Below are 21,074 nucleotides of genomic sequence, written 5' to 3' on the forward strand. Positions count from 1 at the left end.
GCCGGCAAGGAAACTTCCAGATAACAGGTCAAGATCGTCTACGGTAATCTGGAAAAACCTAGATGCAGCCTTTCATGGCTGCGAACAATCGAGATTAGTCTGGTCGCTTCTCGCGCCACGAACAAAAGTGATAACGACCCTTTCCTGCTGCCTTGAGCGTGAACGAACACACACTGCAATGATACGTGGCAATATATACAACTCACCGAAAAACCAGGGCACAGGGCTGGCGGACCTATTACGTAAAGCCATTAGACTATCTTATAAGAAGGGATTAGTAATCACGGGGGACTTCAACGCCCCGCATCCGGCATGGGGATATCGGACGGCCTCCCCTAAGGGAAACAAACTATGGACAGAAATCCAAAACTTAAGGCTCACGCTACTAAACAACCCGCAAGACCCCACGAGGATAGGCGATAGCGTCAGCGTAGACACGTCCCCAGACTTGACGCTAGGCAATGACCTCGAGGGTGAAAGATGGTCAAACACAGGACACACCTTGGGTAGCGATCACTACATCATAGAGATTGAAACACAAACCAGGCCGATGAAGGGGAAGCTGCGCGAAACGAAACTGACAGACTGGGACACCCTCCGAAAAGTCCGGGACAGAACCGCTCCGAGGGAGATATCGGATCTAAATCAATGGGTTGAGACATTCAAAAGAGACGTAAACAGTCACACTAGACAGACCCTAACCACCGAACATGACATCACAGACTCGAGGCTGGCCCACATGTGGGAAGCCCACGAGAGCCTCTTGAAGAGGTGGAAAAAACAGAAACACAATAGAAGGCTAAAGAAGAGAATATCGACACTCGAAAAACAGATAGAAGACTACACAAACGAGCTTCAGCGTCAACACTGGGGACAAATTTGCGATGAAATGAATGGAAAGCTAGGGTGCAAGAACACGTGGCATCTTCTTCGCCACTTACTAGACCCAGGACAAACAAAGTCGGCGGCACAAGGGCAGCTTAAACGATTGATTCACAAATACCAGGGAACAGCCGCGGACCTAATAGAGGAACTGAAGAGCAGGTACCTTAACACAGACAAAGGGGGTTCATCTCCAGCTTACCAAGGAGCAGATAACACACAGCTAGATGAGGACATCTCGATAGCGGAGGTATGGAGCGCAATGAGTCAACTAAGAACCACGTCGGCAGCGGGGGCAGATGGGGTAACCAACAAAATGCTAAGGAACCTAGATCTAGTCTCGGTCACGGCAGTCACAGATTACCTAAATGAGATACGGAAACGAGGTAGTCTACCTTCACAATGGAAACATGCTAAAGTAATCTTTATTCCAAAACCCGGGAAGAAACTTGAAGTGGGCAACCTCAGGCCGATATCGCTAACGTCCTGCCTGGGGAAGCTGATGGAACATGTCATATTAAACAGACTCCAGGAATACGCAGAGGAAAGGGAGCCATTTCCTGAAACGATGCTAGGCTTCAGGAGCAAGTTGTCCACGCAGGACGTCATGCTCCAGCTCAAGGCAGACATCATAGACCCGCCGAACAAAGGGGGCGCCAAAACTATACTGGGCCTAGACCTACATAAAGCCTTCGATAACGTCAAACACGAGGTCATACTAACTAATCTGGCGGAGATTGCCCCTGGAAAGCGGACCTACGATTACGTAAGGGACTTTCTAACCGGCAGAACCGCAGAAATAAATCTAGGAGACATCCAGTCAGAAACTATTAAGCTGGGAGACAAGGGAACTCCGCAGGGCTCAGTGCTCTCTCCTTTCTTATTCAACCTGGCGTTGAAGAACCTACCGCCGCTATTGAAGACTGTCGAAGGTATAAACCATACGCTATATGCGGATGACATAACAATATGGACGCATACAGGAAACGATGGGGAGATAGAACAAAATCTCCAACACGCGATCGATATTGTCCAGGATTACGCGGAATGGGCAGGACTAAAATGCTCGCCAAGCAAATCCGAACTTCTGGTGATCCGGGGGGCTAGGAAACGCGATACCAACGCAGGAGGCATTCACGTTTTCATCTTAAAGCAGCGCGATACACAGGACGAGAGAAAGCAACCTGAGCAACCTAGGATTACATGATAGAATTCCGGAAAGAAACGCGCAGGCAAAATTACAGACCGAAGTTAGAAAATTGCTCACTATTAAACCACTTCCAAAAAACATGCACCCTGCTTTTCACGAAGGCAGGAGGAGAGCCAGAGCAAAGGCCCTTGAAGCCAAGCTCGAAGGCTCGGAATACACAACCTATGTAGACGCGGCGGAATACGAAGGAGGCGACTCCTTTGTGGTCGTGGCCGTGAACGACTCGGGTGAAACATTAACGGCCGGTTCGGTCAAAACAAAAACCTCAGGGACAGCGGAGGAGGCGGCTATCGCCATGGCAATGGCCAGCACCAAAGCAGTCACCATAATTAGCGACTCCAAGGTGGCTATCAACAATTTTGCGTGGGGTATGATCTCCCAGGAGGCAGAACGAATCCTAAGAGATAAAGACTGGGACCAAAGAGAGGTGGAACTAATATGGGTGCCGGCACACTCGGGGAACAGGGGAAACGAGTTGGCTCACAGTATAGCTCGAGGTTATGTCAGCCGAGCAGTGAGCCGGGTTGAGTCCCCAAATTTCACGAGAGATCCATTCATATCATTTCACGAATACGCCAATCAGTTTAAACTGGAAAGGAGGATCTATCCGCCACCAGACAAAAAGCTCGACAAAAGCCAGGAGGTAACGTGGCGTCGGCTCCAGACGCGAGCCTTCTTTAGCCCGTCGAGACTAGCACACATGTATCCGACACAATACAACGCTACTTGCAAACAATGCGGCGAGATAGCCGGATATGACCACATTTTAGGGAGCTGCAAAAAGGCACCGCCACCGGCGGACCTACTACCAGTCCCTTCTCTAGAGCGGTGGGAGGCTATACTGGCCAGCTCAGACCCGTTGACGCAAGTCCGGGCCACTGAGTGGGCTCACAAGGTCGCCAAGAGCCATGGGCTCGAAGCCACCTAGTATAATGCCCACTAGGGCTCAGTGCTGACAATAAACGTTTTCCAATCCAATCCATCTTCCTTTTTGAGGTAGACTCCAGGGGACGTGCAATATCCGCGTAGATATGCTCTGTCACCTTCGTACACAGTCAAGCCAGGTCGAAGAGCTTTCTCTCGCTGTAAGCTCACATAAGTCACAAGAAACTCGCACATCGATACAGGCTGTCCTGTCTGCCTTAGTATTTTTTCCCATGTAATCAACTGTCTTTTTCCCTTCTTTCATTTCTTTCTTAGACTCTTCGATGCTACGTGAAATCTGGGAAACTTCTCAAAGTTCGCTCTCATTGCCTTCACCACCTCATCTTCCTGTTTATGCAGTCTATCCATGGGGCCTAAAATCCGCGGCATAATATCCCCAATTGCAATCAAACTCTCTTTCGTTTCCTCCTTGAATGCAGCTAATTCATACAAGCACCTTCTCTGCCAGTCACGATGTTCTCACATTTGGTGGTGGTGGTGGTGAAAACTTTTATATTGTAAAAAAGAGTTTGGGAGCCACAGAGTGGCCCCGCTACATGGTCGGCGTCCCTAGTCCGGGACACCGCACGACGAGGCCCCGTCTCTCGCCCGTTTCACCAGAGCCCTTTGGGACTCAAGCGAGGAGCAGTTGAGGAGGGCAGTCTCCCATGCCTCTCTGGAAGGGGTAGGGGAAGGGGGGAGGTGGGGATTTTGAGTACATGCCCACACCATGTGGAAGATATCACAGGTCTCCCCACAGTGTGGGCATCGCCCATCCGTGTTAGGATCGTAATGTTTTATTATTGCAGGACAGAGTAGAGTACCTGTCTGCAGGCGCCTTAAAGTTCGCTCCTCCGTCTTACTCAGCCCTTTTGCAGGGGCCGGGAAAAGGCGGTGGTTGTCGCTATAATGTGTTAATATTTCCCTGAATCGCAGCAGCGGCTGGTTAGTCTCCGAGCCAGAAGAGCTGGGATGAGGAGCCCGGTGAGTAAGCGCTCGGGCAGCCGCGTCAGCGGCCTCATTACCTCGTAAGCCCTGGTGGCCAGGAGCCCAAATGATTCGTTTGGGTGTTGGATCAGTGGCACTCCGTCGTAGAATACAAGCAGCTAAGGGGGAGATCTCCCCTGCCAAGTAATGTTCACATGCTTTTCGGGAGTCCGTGATGATTATTCTCGAATTGGCGTGGGCGGCAGCAAGCGCTATCGCTACTTCCTCGGCCCGCATTGAATTCGGGGCTCGAAAGGAGAGTCCATCAACGTGCATTTCCTGGTGAACGACAGCGGCCGAGTAAAATCCCGTGGGCGATGGCCCTGCTACGTCTACATAATATACACCGGGTCGGGAGCCGTGTTGTCTCTCAAGAGCCCGAGCCCGCGCTTGTCGTCTGTTTTCATGCATGTCGGTGTCCATGTTACGGGGGAGCGGGGAGACCCAGAGCATATGGCGCCATAGTACTGGGATACGCTCCGCCTCCTCTGGAGTGCAGTCGTGTTGGATGTGTAAGCGGTTTAGCAGGCGGCGCCCAGGAGCCGTCTGCGTGAGCCGCGTGTATTGGTTCACGAGGTGGGCCTCCCGCAGCTCCTGGTAGGAGTTTAGCACCCCCAATGCCTTGAGTTTGGCATTAGAGGTAGCCACCGGGAGATCCAGGGCTCGCTTAGTTGCCTTGCGGATGATGGCGTCTATTCGCGCCTCGTCTTGCTTAGTAGTGCGGAGATATGGCACGGCGTAGAGGATCCGGCTAGTCACGAAGGCATAGACGAGCCGAAGCGCGTCCCTGCCCCGCAGACCACCCCGCTTGTTGGAAACGCGGCGGATCATGCGCCCTACCTGTTCGCCTACTCTCTTGAGTTTCGCAATAGTGGAGTCCGGTCTGAGTCTCTGGTGAATGAAAAGGCCCAGAATACGGAGCTCCTCCACCTCTCTAATAGGACCTCCTGACAGAGAGATGTGTATTGCTGTCCTATCCTTTGGGTTCGCTCTGACATGCAGAAGCTCTGATTTCGCTGGAGCACATTGGAGCCCACAGTCATTAGCATACGCATCGACTATGGAAGCAGCCTGCTGAAGGCGGTCCTCCATGTCTCCAAGGCTCCCCTGAGTGGTCCAAATTGTAATATCATCTGCATATAACGCGTGTTGAATGCCTTCCACCCGGGCCAATTGGCTTGGGAGGCGCATCATAGCAATGTTGAACAGGAGCGGTGATAACACTGCTCCCTGAGGGGTACCCCGTGTTCCCATCATGTAAGGGCCGTATTCCTCGGCCTCAATCCGAAGAAAGGCTTGGTGATTAGACAAGAAATCTCTTACATACGCGTAGGTCCTAGCCCCACAATCGGTAGAACTCAAGTTGGCCAGGATGCTTCCGTGTTTCACATTGTCGAAAGCCCCTTTCAGATCAAGGGCGAGGATGGCTTTGTCATTGTGTTGCATAGTTGTGGGTCGTATTACATCCCTGTGCAGCTGGAGAAGGACATCCTGTGCAGACATGTGAGGGCGAAACCCGAACATGGTGACTGCAAAGAAGCCCTTACTCTCCAGGTATGGAGAGAGGCGATCCCGTACCATCGTCTCCATAAGCTTGCCCGCACATGAGGTCAGTGATATGGGCCTCAGGTTGTCCGTATTCACGGCCTTACCTGTTTTAGGGATAAACGTCACAAGTGACGTTTTCCACTCGGGAGGGAGTGGACGCCCGTCCCAGATCTGGTTGATGTATTCTAATAAATGAAGGTAGGCTGAGTCCGGTAGGTTCGCCAACAGGTTCACTGTTATGTGGTCCCGTCCCGGAGCCGTACCCCGGCGCATTTTTGCTAAGGCCGCCTTAAGGTCGTGCAACTCAAAAGGGGCATCGAGTGTTTCATTAGGCCTGCCAGAGTACATGTACTGTTGCCCAGGCGGGTCCTCCATACGACAGAGATATCTGTCGCACAGAGTGTCCGCAAGTTGCGCCGTCGTACCTTGATACCCTTGCAGAGCCCGCCGGAGCTGCTTTTGCGTCTCCCCTCTCGTTTGGGAGGGGTCGATTAGACTGCGAAAGAGACGCCAAGTCCCCTTCGAGCTCATCTGATGAGCTGCGGCGTCGCAGCGTGCTATCCAATTTGAATCTGAGAGCTCGGCAGCATACGCTGCAGCCTGCTCTGTGAGTTTGGCTATGGTTGCCTGCCTCTTGGATCACTGTTTTCTGTACGTTTGTTTTGGTTTGGTTTGGTTTATGGGGTTTAACGTCCCAAAGCGACTAAGTCTATGAGAGACGCCGTAGTGGAGGGCTCCGGTAATTTCGACCACCTGGGGTTCTTTAACGTGCACTGACATCGCACAGTACAGGGACCTTTAGAATATCTCCTCCAAAGAAATTCAACCGCCGCGGCCGGGATCGAACCCGCGTCTTTCGGGTCAGCAGGCGAGAACCATAACCACTGAGCCACCGCGGCGGCTTCTTTTCTGTACGTTGTTAGTGCCTTGCCTCAATTCTTCTCTCAGTGCTTATTGGCAGTTGTTTACCCCGTGAACAATTTCGCTGAGTCGATCACTATTCGCGCCACTTGCACTTAGCAGCCGCTCCAGGAGGGCTTTTATTTCATAGGCGTGCCGTTCTAGTGAATTTCTAAAGGACGATGTAAGCGCCGCTTGCCCCCTGCAGCTGTCCTCCTGACATTCGGATGCAGCAAGCGTCACTGTAGTGCAGCACGCTGATCGCAAGTGCTCACAGATAACGCGGCAAAGGACGGTGGCCGAACACTTCTTGCAAAAATTCCAATGGTATCCGCATTCATGGTGGAAGTGTTGGACCATTTGTAGTGCCGGCCTCACTGCCTCGCAGTTTTCGTCTTCATTCCAGCACTTGACCTGCAAAGGCAAAGTACGAAGCTTTTACGAAACCGTCTTTATCACTACTCGAGGAAACGCGAAAGGTGCGCTGTTAATTTTGTGAATAGACATGTCTGGAGCGGGAGACGTTCAGAGAAACACCGGTTTAAGTGTCATATAAATGAGCAAAAATAAATCTACAGTGAAGCTCGACCGACATTCTTACCCACCACACACACTTCTTCCTGCAAGAAAAAAAAATTATTTATTTGGAATACTGCCAACCCCGAGGGGGTCATTACAGGAGCGGGTTGAAAGACGAAGAAAATAACAGAAAACAAGTACATATGAGGAAACAGGGTGAACAATTATGCGTATAACAAAGCACTGCCTTTTCAGATAGCACAAGAATTTTTTTTTCTATATTCGCTGCGCGGTAATACATGGTTGCAAAGCTTTCCATTCGCGTACGGACTGCAGGAAATAAGAATACCAGAGTTCCGGAATATAAGAATATCTATTTTGTTTTGTAGGTAGTCTTCAGGGCCACTATAACACCAGCAACCTCTGCCTCTAGTGGAACGCATCGCCCGCTGCGCCCGTTTGGCTTTCATTATCTCTCGAGCTGCATTCACAACCTTTTCTATGCGTAGCTGTATGTCAGGTGGCCTTCTTTTTGAAGCGATCAAGCGAGTAATGAATTTCCGTTCCCCGCATAATGGTCGAAATCAAATTTCGCAATACGTTGCAAAATAAGGAACTAGGTGTGATTCGCTGCAGGCGCCGAGTGGCTATGGCGTTTTTAACGCTGAATAGTAACGTTGCAAGGTAACAACTTTGCCGCCGAGGGGCGCGGGTTCGAGATTCGCGGTTTGCATCCCGTCCGTGCCGGTGTTTCAATGCCAGTGAAAGACAAACTTTCCATGCAGAACTGCCCCAATATATGTTGAAATACCACCGGTATAATCGGATTGCTACAATGCTCTCCACCAAGGCATGACTCAAAAACCTACGGTCTTGGTTTAGAACATTAGACCAATAAATCCTCCTGGCATTCCCCTGGTATATCAAAAAAATAAAAGGTTGCACGCAGCCAGTGTTTACCGGGTGAAATTGATGTCAAAATCAAATTCGTCCGGGGCAAGCTGAGATACAGCGTTGTCAGTGTGGAGAGCTAAATATTTCAGGTGAGAAATTTGTGTATTTTGTCACTGACACGTTATAATTTCTTGGGACCCCTCCGCGGTGGCTCAGTGGTTACGGCGCTCGGCTGTTGGCCCGAAAGACGCGGGTTCGATCCCGGCCGCCGCGGCTGAATTTCGATAGAGGAGAAATTCTAGAGGCCCGTGTACTGTGCGATGTCAGTGCACATTAAAGAACCCCAGGTGGTAGAAATTTCCTGAGCACTTCACTACGGCGTCCCTCGTAGCCTGAGTCGCTTTGGGACGTTAAAGCCCAATAAATCGAATCAAATTATATTTCTTGGGCACGTGCAAACTGTTCAAATGACCTACCTCAGCTTTCACACACCTCGCACTGCAATGATCTACTTGGTGTTTCGCTTATTTAAATGATGACGATGAGGAGGATTTATTGGCGCAAGAGCATCTGCGACCAAAGGGCACCATTACACAAGGTGTCTTCGTCTACACATCGTGGGGTCAAGGCGCCATCTCCTGAGCATTTCACCCAGAATGAGTCGGGCACCCCTCCAGGGAAGACCGACAGCATCTTTATTGGTGCCTTGTGATTACGCGGCTGGTTTACCCAGGTCAGGAAAACAAGGGCCAGTCGAAAGCTAGGGCAAAGCTTCTGCCTTTTGTTTCACCCGTAGGTCCATAAGGGCGCTTCCGCCTAATTTGGCAAATTGCTGCTCGAAATTGTACAGCATAGCCATACTTTTCTAATGAGGTTGTCGGCAATTATTATCTCTAACGTTCGCAATTTTTTTAAAGATAGAGAGAGAGGTTAAGGGCTTCGGAAAGCATTTCATCATTTTCTTTATTTTTCATAGCACGACTGAATGTGTGCTGACGCCAGCTGCGACTTAATAGCTACGGCTGTAAACTTAATCATAATGACCTTGTAAAATCTACCGAGACAAGGAAGAGCTCGACTGAGTAGCTAAACCAAGAGAAAAACCAATTCGCCAACCGAAACAGCCGTTCACAACTAGCTGTCGATTTTCTAGAGGAGCTGCATTCCGCTCAAAGAGATCTTAACCGCGAAGTGAAGTTTTCTTGCATAGATGGATCACCGTTTTGTAATAATATCAAGGTGATGTTAACTAAAGAGGCAGCTTTTTTTATCTTAAATGGTCCTAATGAATGTACACAAATTGTAACCGATTGGCGTTTTCGCAAGGAAACAGCAGTGAGTTTTTGTCACCCGGTTCCGTGAGCCTAAGCTCCAAAAATCGCCGTTTCCAAACGGTAGTCACTGGGTCCTTTTCAAAAAGCCTTTACGGCACAAATCTAATCTCGTGGCGGGAATATTTTAGTCCATATTTGGAACCAGTTATCCAAAGCAAAAAAATGAGCCTTTTCCCACCGAGAGTCATCAGCATCTTCAGAAAGAGCAACACACATACCCAGCAATTCTGGACAAAACATTTTCGGGAGGGAAATCATTTATGGAGTCAAGTTTATCATATAATCTAAGTTTTCACTCTAAAAATCAGTATATCCGCAGGTCACCCGACACCACCCTTGAATTTTTTTTCTATTAACCTTTTTGCTGTCTTCAAAAAGTTCCCCATTTGATTTCTAAGGCCGTATTAACACCTCGATGCGATCGATGGAAACACTCTAAAAGAAATATTTTGCTACATATGGAAAGAATGTACCATTACCTGCAATATTTCCGTAGCACTATCTTCCAATTTCCCAATTTTCAAAGTTTTTCTCCGAGAATATTGGACATGATCGATTTTGCCAAAAACAAGCATTTTACGCAAGTCCTCCACGTTTTCACCTTAACCCTCCAATCTACGGTTTTCTCTAATTGCCAAATTGAACGCAATTCAACCAGAATAAAAGCAGAGTCAGAATGAAATACATAGTGTGCCAAAAAGCACTAGCAAGTAGGAACAGAATTTCATAACAGAGCTACTTTGGAAGTCGCTGCAATAAGATTGCAAGAACGGAACTGCTTTGATGCAAGAATTTACTACATATTGATACCACAAAAAGAGGTACATGTAGAACTGAAAGTAAGGACGGCCCATACAGGAGCTACAAGGCGAAGTTATAGCGCTTGTTACTACTAGCTCGTACTTCCGGTCGTTTGTGTGTCTTGTTCTGTATTCTTTATAAGTACATGACCGGTCTCTTTCTAATGCAAAGATCTTTTGCTCTCGAAAAGAAAGTTTTACTCAATGTGAATCGCTGGCTTCACTGACATTTTATTTAGTAACAAGTGAAAACTTGTGACCCCGAAAGTTAAGTCGTACTCAATTTGTATCCTTCAGATTTTCCTTACAGGCTGTCTAGCGTTCACCGTCCTCAAACTAAACTGGTTCCCCCCTCGGCGGCAGACGCCACGGAAACTAAACACAAGAAGCGAGTGTCGGTGGAGCTGCCATTCGACAGGAAGACCAGCGTCAGCACGCATTCAGACGTGCTATGAAAAATAAAGAAAATGATGAAATGCTTTCCGAAGCCGTTAACCTCTCTCACCCGATATGCGCGTCTCTTAGGCACGGTTCCCGGAGGCGCTGAAGCAGAAGTTATCGCTGTTTTGTTTTTTGTTCCACTCAAAAGATCCTCGCTGTGTAGTGGACGCTATACCAGCAAAAACTCAACGCATTTAGTCATCGATGTTTTGCCCCCGAGCACGTAAGAACAGGACTCTAATGCAAGCCGTCACGTTGCGTTCGTAGCTGCGACTCTCAATAGGGAGTTCGGGTGGTTCTGACTCTGCACTAAAGCACCTCAGATTTCTGTTAAAGTTATCGCGGTCTATCGCGGCAATAGGATAAATTTTCCTGTTTTCAAAGACAATATTTTCTCGCCGTAATAAGCAAAGGAATGTGCAAGAAATTAATTTATGGAAATCTATTGTTTTACGCATTTGACTTTGATATTCCAACTAACTGAACGACATTTCTCCTCCCAAAGATTACAAGCTCGCACCAAATCCGTGCATTTAGATATGAATAAAAAATTCTTCAAAAAGTAGAACTTCTCAAACATTGACTTTTTCAAGATATATATTTTGTCTTACTGTAGTAGCTACATCTACTTGCCCAAGCTATCTAGAACGTCAAAAAAGTGATCAAATGCTTAGGACCAACACGAAGAGATATTATGAAACAAAAAGTGAATTCTAAGCTACTCTAAATAACCTGCCAGCCGTATACTTAGCCTCAAACGGCATACTTTGGTGATCCTAGTAAAGATATAAAATACAGAGAATTCAAGCAGGCAAATAGATAAACTTGAGCGCTTTTTGTTTTAGTCGAAAAGTAATGTTGAAGTTTAATCCACCTCTGCTCCGTGCTCGGTCTTCACTGCAACGCACGCCTGAGGCAAGGGGCAGCGAAACATGCAGCCTACTCTACGGTGTTACAAGTGCATGCTTTTAACGTTCAAGTCTTCGAAGTACTGACACCGGTGTCTTTTTGTTCGGAAGAAAAGTCCACTACATACAAAGAACGCGTTGAAAGCTGTTTTGTTTTCTTTTAACTTTCTCGAGCCATTCAAAGGCTTCATATTTCTCTCGGCTTGTGTAAATAAAAAAATTGCTGAGGCTCAGCTTGGCTAAGCCTGGGGAATGCGAAGCATATTAGTGGCTAGGCTTGGTAATAGATGGCTTTCCTTGGTTGAATACTTGGTCATTTTAATACAACCACTAGAAGCCTTCGTCGTGGGGGAAGACAACGGCATGGCTACAGCGGAACGCCGACTAACCCCGAGACGCGCGTTGGGTGGGCGCCTGGATTGCCACGGAAGCCGCGTCTGCCTGCCCGGTGGAGCGAGCGTTTCACCTACACCGAGTGTGAACGCGCGTTCGAAATGCGCGGGAATGCGCGGGTGTGACGGCTAGGGGTCCCACGGCGACGGCGCGAGGTGGAGGCCGGCTCTCTCATCCGATGTCACGTGGTGTGACGTCACGGTGTCACGTGGCGTGACGGCTAGGGGTCCTACGGCAGCGGCGCGAGGTGGAAGCCGGCTCTCTCATCCGATGTTGCGTGGTGTGACGTCACGGTGTCACGTGGCGCGACGGCTAGGGATCACGTGGTGTGACGGCTAGGGGTCACGTAGTGTGACGTCACGGTGTCACGTGGGGGTCCCACGGCGACGGCGTGACTGGTAGCTCTAGCAATATGCTTCGCATAAAAGGCAAGTATGAGTCCTATTTCACCTTAGTGTGGCCTCTGAATACTATTGCTTGATTGCGATCGTTTCACACTTCCAACGGCGTCCTTCAATTCACTTGAAGTGGCCTATAAAATATAATTCCCATTAAAAAACTGAAAACATTTTATGTCACGAGAACATCACGTATCTTAATTATGCTTATATTTCTCATAAATATAACTGGAAACTTTTCAGATTCAGCTAATTCCTGGTAGGTGATTTATGAACTTCACTACGTCTTTATCCGCCGAGGTGGAGAGTGGTTGATTTACAACACTTATGGTTGCACGCTACTAAGCCGGAGGACCCGGGTTCGAACCCAGCCGCGGTGGCCGTGCTTAGGTGGAGGCAAAATAGAAGAGGCGCCCCAGTGCTGTGCGATGTCATACGTACGTTAAAGAGCCATAGGTAGTCTCAATTAATCCGGAATATCCGGATTCGAACCTGGCCGCGGCGGCCGCGCTTCGGTGGAGGCCGTGTGCTGCGCGATATCAGTGCAACTTAATGGACCCCAAGTGGTCGAAATTATTCCCGACAACTCCACTACCACATCTCTTTCTTTCTTCTTTCACTCCCACCTTTCTCCCTGGCCTTACGGCGTAGTTCGGGTGTCCACCCAGGTATGTGAGACAGTTACTGCGTCATTTCCTTTCCTCAAAAAACACAACCAAAAGTAATCCGGAGCCCCTCACTGTGGCCTCCCTCATAGCCACTGTGTTCCTTGGGGACGTTAAATCCTCACAATCCACATTTCGCAAAGTACTTCTTTCTGAATTCACAACAAGTACACAGTATGAGTACTAAACAGTGGAAAATCGAAACTAATGACTTTACTGAAATCTGCGCAATATTTCTTGGCGGAAGATAATATATCAGCACAGTTAGAACGTTCCTTCCGTATTATGCAAGCCATTTGATTGCATTGTCCTCTGCACTGAACTCTAAAACTTCAACCCTCCGCATGGGTTTAAAGGGCGATGGCACCCAATAAAGAATATCAATAAGGAAAGGTGTCAGGCAGGAAGACAAGATCTCTCCTATGCTATTCATCGCCTGTTTACAGCAGGTATTCAGGGCCCTGAAATGGGAGCAGTTGGGGACAAGAGTTCATGGAGAATACCTAAGTAATCTACTATTTGCTGATGACATTGCCTTGCTATGTCACTCGGGCCATGAACGGCAAATTATGATCAATAAGTTAGACAGGCAGAGCAGAAAAGTGGGGCTAGAAATTACCACGCAGAAAAAAAAAGCAATGTTCAACCGTCTAGCAAGGGAACAGCATTTAGCAATTGGTAGAGAGATACTGGAAGCAGTAAGAGAACATGTCTACTTAGCGCAGGTAGTTACCCCTGATTCGAATCATGAGAGCGAAATAACCAGAAGAATAAGAATTTGGTGGAGCGTTTATGGCAGGTTCTCTCAGATCATGAATTGCAGTTTACCAATATGACTCAAGAGAAAAGTACACAGCAGCTGTAACATAGCGTTACTCACCTGAGCGGAGAAACGTGGAGACTAACAAAGAGGGTTCAGCTCAAGTTCAGGACAACGCAGTGAGCTATGGAATGAAAAATGATAGGTGTGACATTAAGAGATCGGAAGAGGGCGGAGTGGTTGAGGGAACAGTCGCGGGTTCATGATATCCTAGTTGAAATCAAGAGGAAGAAATGCGCTTGGGCAGGGCATGTAAAGCGAGGGGAAGATAGTCGCTGATCCTTAAGTGTAACGGAGTAGATTTCAAAAAAAAAAAACAAGCGTTGCAGGGGTCGGGAAAAAGTTAGGTGGCCGGATGAGATTAAGAAGTCTGCGGGGATACGGCGGCTGCAATGGATAAAGAACAGGGTTAATTACAGAGGCATGGGAGAGGTCATTCCATGCAGTGGGCGCAGTTAGGCTGATGAGGATGACGAAACCTCGCAAGTATATTGCTCGTCGACAGCCACAAAAACGTGAATCTTCACCTTATATCTATATCGGCTTATCATCATCACACTACGAGGGGGTACCCAAAAGAAACCGGACTAAATTTTTTGGTCGGCAAAGCTTCTGTTGTACCGCGTTTTGCCACTAGGAGCGCATAGAACGAACATTCCAGAGTCAGTAAGCCGAGTGCCGTCGTTGAAGGAGGTCAGACTAGTTTAGGCAGAGTTTTAGAGTGACGACTGTTTTGTGTGAATGTCGTTTTTGCAATTGCTTATTTTCGTGAACAGCGTGCGCCGGTGAAATTCTGATTTCTGCTCGGAAAAAGTTGAATGGAAACTCTTGAAATATTAAGAAAGACGTACAAGGACGATGCTATGGGGACAACTCAAGTGTTCCTGAATCGAATCCTGAATCAAAGCAACAATCATGCCAATGGAAAACTTCAAATTCACCTCGCCTCAAGAAAGCTCGTCAGGTGAAACCAAACCTCAAAACAACGCTGATTTGTTTTTTTTGACGTGAGAGGAGTCGTCCATTGAGAATTTGTTCCCCAGGGTCAGACAGATAGCCAGGCTTTCTACTTGGATGTTTTGAAAAGATTGGGCAACAGTGTGCGGTGGAAGCGGCCAGATTTGGGGCGGTCGGGTGACTGGTTTTTGCATCATGGCAATGCGCCTGCTCACACAGCCCTGTCTCTACGACAATTTTGGGCCAAAAATGGCATGACCCCTATTCATCAACCCTCATACTCTCCCGACCTTTCCCCGTGCTACTTTCTTTATTTCCTAGAATGAAAAAATATGTGAATGGAAACCGTTTCGCTGATGTTGCTGAGGTGAAGAAAAAAACGACGGAGGCACTGTCAAGCATCACAAAAGATGAATTTAAACAATGTTTTGAAAAATGGAATGAAAGATTCGACAAGCGTATCATTGCAAGTGGGGAATACTTTGAAGGAGATTGAAGGTCTGTGCTTAAAATGTGAACAAATAAGTTCAAACAAAAACAAGTCCGGTTTCTTTTGGGTACCCCCTCGTATTACGTCCACAGCACGACAAACGTATCTCCGTAAACTTCTGATTAATCCTGTCTTGCGCTATCTTCAGCCTTGTTATAGCCGCAATACTTCGTAATTTCATCCTCCGTTCTTTGTTCCACCCGCTTCCGGCTACGCTTGTTTTCTCAAAGACAAAAAAAGAACATCGACAACACTAAAACCAATATAGTAGAAACGCATTAACAGTGAAGACTCTTAAGCGCATTTTGGCACAATAGCTTTCTCAGGAGATGAAAAACCTGATTAAGACACGACTCATGAAGCATGAAAGCGTGTAACCCTGCGGACAGAATTGGACTGGTATATGTACCAAAATTAATAAGCAATGCAAGGTAGCAGACATAAGGAAGTTTGATATGAAGAAAATCGAGCATGCTATGGAGAACGGAGGTAGCGTAAAAGCAGTGAAGAGTAAACTAGGCATAGGTCAAAACCAGATGTCTGTGCAAAGAGTCAAAGAGGGCAGTGTCTTTGGAAATATGGATAAGATAGCTAAAGCAGCCGGAGTGTTCCACAAAAATCTATTCAGTATCCAATGTAACAGAACGTCCGTGAGACAGGCGTTAGTGCACAGCAATGGGACATCCCCCGATGACAAAAGAGTAAGTAAAGACAGGCTTAGAAGCAATATTAAGAGGGAAAGTAGGTTGTCAGGATCAGCAGCAGCAGATCTCTTGAAGGAACCAGTTGAGATTGTGTTTGGAAAGCTAGCCACCCTATACACAATAATGCTTTACCATCGCGAGAACCAGAAGCTAGGAAGAACGCTAACATTATCATAATTCATAAGAAACGAGACATCAAGGACTCGAAAAATTAAACCTATCAACTTAATGTCTGTTGCCTACAAGGTATTTCCTATGGTAACCGCAAAAAGGATCCAGACAACCTTGGACTTAATTAAATAAAACAAATTGTCAGGCAGGTTTTCGTAAAGCATACTCGATAATAGACCATTTCTACACTATTAATCAGGAGATAGAGAAGTGCTTAAAATGTAACCAACCCCTATATATAGCCTTCGGTGATTACGAGAAAGCATTTCACTCAGCGGAAGGCACACCAATCACTCACGCATTGCGCAATCGGGGTGTTTAAGACTCTTATGTCAAAATACTGAAAGATATCTATAACGACTGCAGAGTTACAAGAGTCATTTATAAAGTCAGCAATTAAATTTGAATAAGGGAGTGTGTCAGGCAGGGAAACCCAATCTCGCCAATGTTATTCACCGCTTGTTTTCAGGAGGTGTCCCAATGCCTGCATTAAGGATAAGAGTTAATGAAGAATATCCTGAGTAAATGGCGATCCGCTGGTGGCATTCCCTTGCGAACTCAAGTGAGCTCCTAAGCATGATCAATCAGGTAAACAGGCATAGCAGAATGGTAGGCCTTAAAATTAAAATTCATAAAACTAAAGTGATGATCAACAGTCTCGAAAGGGAATACCAGTTTACAATTGGTTAACGAATGACAAAGGAATATGTCTACTTAGGTCAGGTAGTGGCCGCTAATCCGCATCGTGAGAGGGGAACGACTTGAAGAATAAGAATGGGGTTGAGCGCATATGGCACGTTCTCTCAGATCACGAATGGCAGTCTGTCAATTCCCTCATGTGAAAAGTATACAACAGCTGTATCTTAACTGGACTCACCTATGGGGCAGAAACGTGGAGGCTAACGAAAAGGGTTGGGCTTAAGTTGAGGACAATGCAGCCAGCTGTGGAAAGAAAAATGATAGGATGTAACGTTAAGAGACCGAAGGCGGGCAATATGGATGAGGGAACAAATGTGAGTTAATGCCATTTTAGTCGAAATCGACCCGAAAAATTGGGCTAGGGCAGAGGTTGTAATGTGAAGGCAAGATAACCGCTCGTTTTTAAGGTCAACGAACGGATTCCAAGTGGTGGCGAGCGCAGCTGGGGGCGGCAGAAAGTTTGTTCGGTGTATGACATTATGAAATCTGCATGGATACGGTGTACGCAGCTGAAAAAGACAGTATTAATTGCAGAGACATGGAAGAGGCTTTTGCCCTGCAGTAGGCGTTGTCAGGCTGATTGTAATGATGCTGACGGTAATATTAAAGCTCGCCTTCTTCGCACGGATGCCGTTGACGCATTCATAGATGCGTCCGCTCCCCTGAGCATGGGACATAGAATCAACATTTCATTCTCACATCCGCCGCAGTGGCTCAGTGGTTATGGTTCTCGGCTGCTGACCCGAAAGAGGCGGGTTCCATCCCGGCCACGGCGGTTGAATTTCGATGCAAGCGAAATTCTAGAGGCCTGTGTACCGTGCGATGTCAGAGCACGTTAAAGAATCCCGGGTGGTCGAAATTTCCGGAGCCCTTCACTACGGCGTCTCTCATGGCCGAGTCGCTTTGGGACGTTAAACGCCATAAACAAACCCAAACCAATCATTTTCACATTGGTCAATAAATCATGTTGGTTGGCCCTTTGATTTGCTAACAGGAGAATTAAAAATAATGCTGTATTACATATACTGTCAGCAGCAAATGTTTGCGGGAACTCAAGCCCGTGGCGGAGCAACGCAAAACTGCATTCTAGCGCCACCTGCCGGGATTACACCCGATGACGAGGCTCACAGCATTTCCGCGTTAACCATTATAGAGAACCTGCGCTCCCCAGGTGCCACTGCAGTTATTCCATTAGATGCCTAAAAACTGCTGCCTTCAATCGCTTGGGCCGCTACAAACGCAAGAGCACATTATGAACGATTAGAGGCCCGCGTTTGGTTGATAGCACAATTTGCCTCGCTTCTGTAGACTTAACCCAGATAGCTGACAGGCACCACGTGTGGCTTCGACAGAGCGCAGAAGCTCATGCCAATAAGCTCAGGAAGGTGGCGTGGAATAGCAACAAGAGCGCCCCCAAAACTGCTTGCTCCTCTCGCTATGCTGTGTGTTACGGCGCTGCAATCGACACGGCAATCTTCAGCTTGGCTTTCCTATTTATGCATACCTGTCCTTTCTTTGTTATCACGCACGTCTCATCGCGTATTCGCCGGGATCCGCTTTTGCCACTCGCCGTTGGCAATGAATCACTGTGTCACCATCATTGCGCGTCTCTTTCGGCTGCTGCGATGGTGAACAGTGCCCCCATCGCCCGCGCGAGCCCAAGTAGGACTGGCTGCGAACGTCACACAGCGCCTCAGCGGCCCCCGTGAGTCAGTTAGGGCCGATTCACACGACGGACCGTTCGTCCGCGGCCCGCGCAGTACGTGTGCATACGTCAGCACTTTGAGAGGCGCGCTGCCGGCCGCGGCCTATCACGGCCGGCAGCGCGCCCCTCAAAGTGCTGACGCATGAGCACGTAGTGCGCGGGCCGCGGGCGAACGGTCCGTCGTGTGAATCGGCCTTAAATTAAGCGCGTCACGGGGAAGAAAGCGTGAAGGCATGCTTGAGAGCGAAGAAAGGATAGGCATGCGCTGAGCGTGCTTCGGACGCAATGTCCGTGAGCCTCGACAACATGCTTGGAGGCGGCAGGTGGCGCTGGAATGCAGTTTTTCGTCGCTCCGCCACGTGCTGGAGATCCCGCAAAATTTTGCTGATGACAGTACATATACGGCGCAATGGAAGCTCTCGGCCGCGATCATGCGAAAATCTCCGACAATGCAGTGATTAGCACAACACCGGGACAGCGCACACCGCCCGACACAAAGAAGATCCATTTTGATGAACGTGTGCGAGGAGACAGCCGAAGACAATACCTGCGTTTCACTGATGAGGTTTGCCAGAAAATTTCAAACATCTGCAACGTCACACTCGTCGAATAGTTACCGAAGTAATTCCCAGACAATATTCAGAAAACTCGACGTGATTTCAAGGGAGAGGGCGCTACCTTGCTCTCCCAGTACCTGATGCATTTTTATTGGGTATGAAACTCGACTTGCGGCAATCCAAACTTTAAAACGGCTCCTGTCCCATGGTTACGACAGGCTAAAATGGTACTAAAGAACTGTCACTGAGAGAAAGAAGCCTCGTTTCCTGCAGAAATTAACTAAACTCTATGATTGCACCGTGGAGGTCCGCACTCATCTTCCTAAGACATTTTCTCACAATTTGACCACGGCTCCTTTGCAAAAGGTGATTTGGTTTATCCGGGTTTATCGTCCCAGAGTGACTCAGGCCATGAGGGACGCCGTAGTTCCCTGAAAGATGCCGAAAATTTTGGCCACCTGGGATTCTTTAACAAACACTGAGATCCCATAGTACATGCACGTCTAGAATTTCATCTCCATCCAAATTCAACCGCTGCGGCCGGGATCAAATCCGCGTCTTTCGGATCAGCTGCAGAGTGCTATATCCACTGAGCCACCACGGCGGCTCTACAGAAGCAGTGGCGCGCAAAACATTACGCATACACAGCTCATTTCAACCACCCTCACTTGATGAGAGTATTGGCTGTCCGCACGTCTAAAGCACACTTGTATAAAATGATTTGATTTGGCCTATACGAGAGTAGACATGACACAAGGGTAGTTTTCCCTTCAGTTAACACATTTCACTTCACTTCACTTTATTACCTTAAAGACCCTCGTTAGAGGGTATTACATAAGGGGTGGGGCACACAGAAATGAAAAACAAAATAAGTAACCGATAAGTTGAGTTATATAAATATAAGATTTCCACTCAGCAAGTACACGCTTGAGTCTTTCCAGGAACAAAGATTGGCATGTGATAGCAGCAAGTTCTTGGGGAACGCCGTTCCAGTCGTTCGTAGCCCGGGGGAAGAATGAAGAAGAAAATGTAGTGGTGCGGGCGCGAGGTCGTGACACTAGCCGCTGATGACCGGTGCAGAGGGAGATGCGTGGTGGTGGTGCGCAGTAGTAGGGTTCCTGTCGTAGCTCAGAGTAAAAAAACTTGTGAAACAAACAAACTAGCAACGTAGCGGCGATGAACAAGGGCAGGTGGGCTGGACTGTGATCCGAGGGATGATATGCTGATATCAAAGGAATACGATGAATGAATGAATCTAGTTGCTCGGTTTTGAACTGCTTCAATTGAATTACAGAGATATGCTTGCCTTGGAGACCAGATGGGAGATGCGTATTCTAATTTTGATCGGACTAATGATTTGTATGCCAGGAGCTTGACATGCTGAGGTGCAGAGCGTAGGTGACGCTTTAAGAATTCTAGTGTTCTGTTAGCGGATGATACGATGTTTGAAATATGCGTATTCCATGTAAGATCCTGACAAAGATGAACACCAAGGTATTTGTATGATTCGACAAGATCGAGAGGAACGTTAGATATTCTGTATTGGAACAGAAGAGGGTAACGGCGGCGATGGAACGACATATATTTCCATTTACTTATGTTAAGTGTCATTAGCCATTCACTGCACCAGTCTTCCACGTGAGTTCAATTATTTTGAAGGGATTGTTGGCCGAAGGTGTTAGTACTGTTCTGTAAATAACACAATCGTCAGCAAACATCCGAATATGGCAATCTAATTTCTCAGGTAGGTCGTTATATAAATTAGAAACAAGAGTGGCCCAACGACGGATCCTTTTGGGCACGCCTGAGGAGACTGGTAGGAGGTTAGACATTTGTTCACTGACAATGACTGATTGGAAGCGGAGAGTTAAGAATTCTTTTATCCATGCTATTATGTCGGGATGCATGTTTAGGCGAGAGAGTTTCAGAAATAAGCGGATATGAGGTACCATGTCAAATCCCTTAGCGAAGTCTAGAAAAATTGCGTCAGTTTGGAGGTTACCATCAAGCTTGGCATGCAAGTCATCAAGGAAAAGTGCTAGCTGACTTTCACAAAAGTATCCTTTGCGAAATCCGTGCTGCGATGAGTGAAAAAAAATTATTTAAATCCAGAAAATGCATCGTTAAAGAGTAAATGACGTGTTCCATGAGTTTACATGGTATGCTGG

The sequence above is a fragment of the Amblyomma mixtum genome, chromosome 9 (assembly GCF_055824585.1).
Source record: "Amblyomma mixtum isolate Tamu chromosome 9, ASM5582458v1, whole genome shotgun sequence".
Lineage (NCBI taxonomy): Eukaryota > Metazoa > Arthropoda > Arachnida > Ixodida > Ixodidae > Amblyomma > Amblyomma mixtum.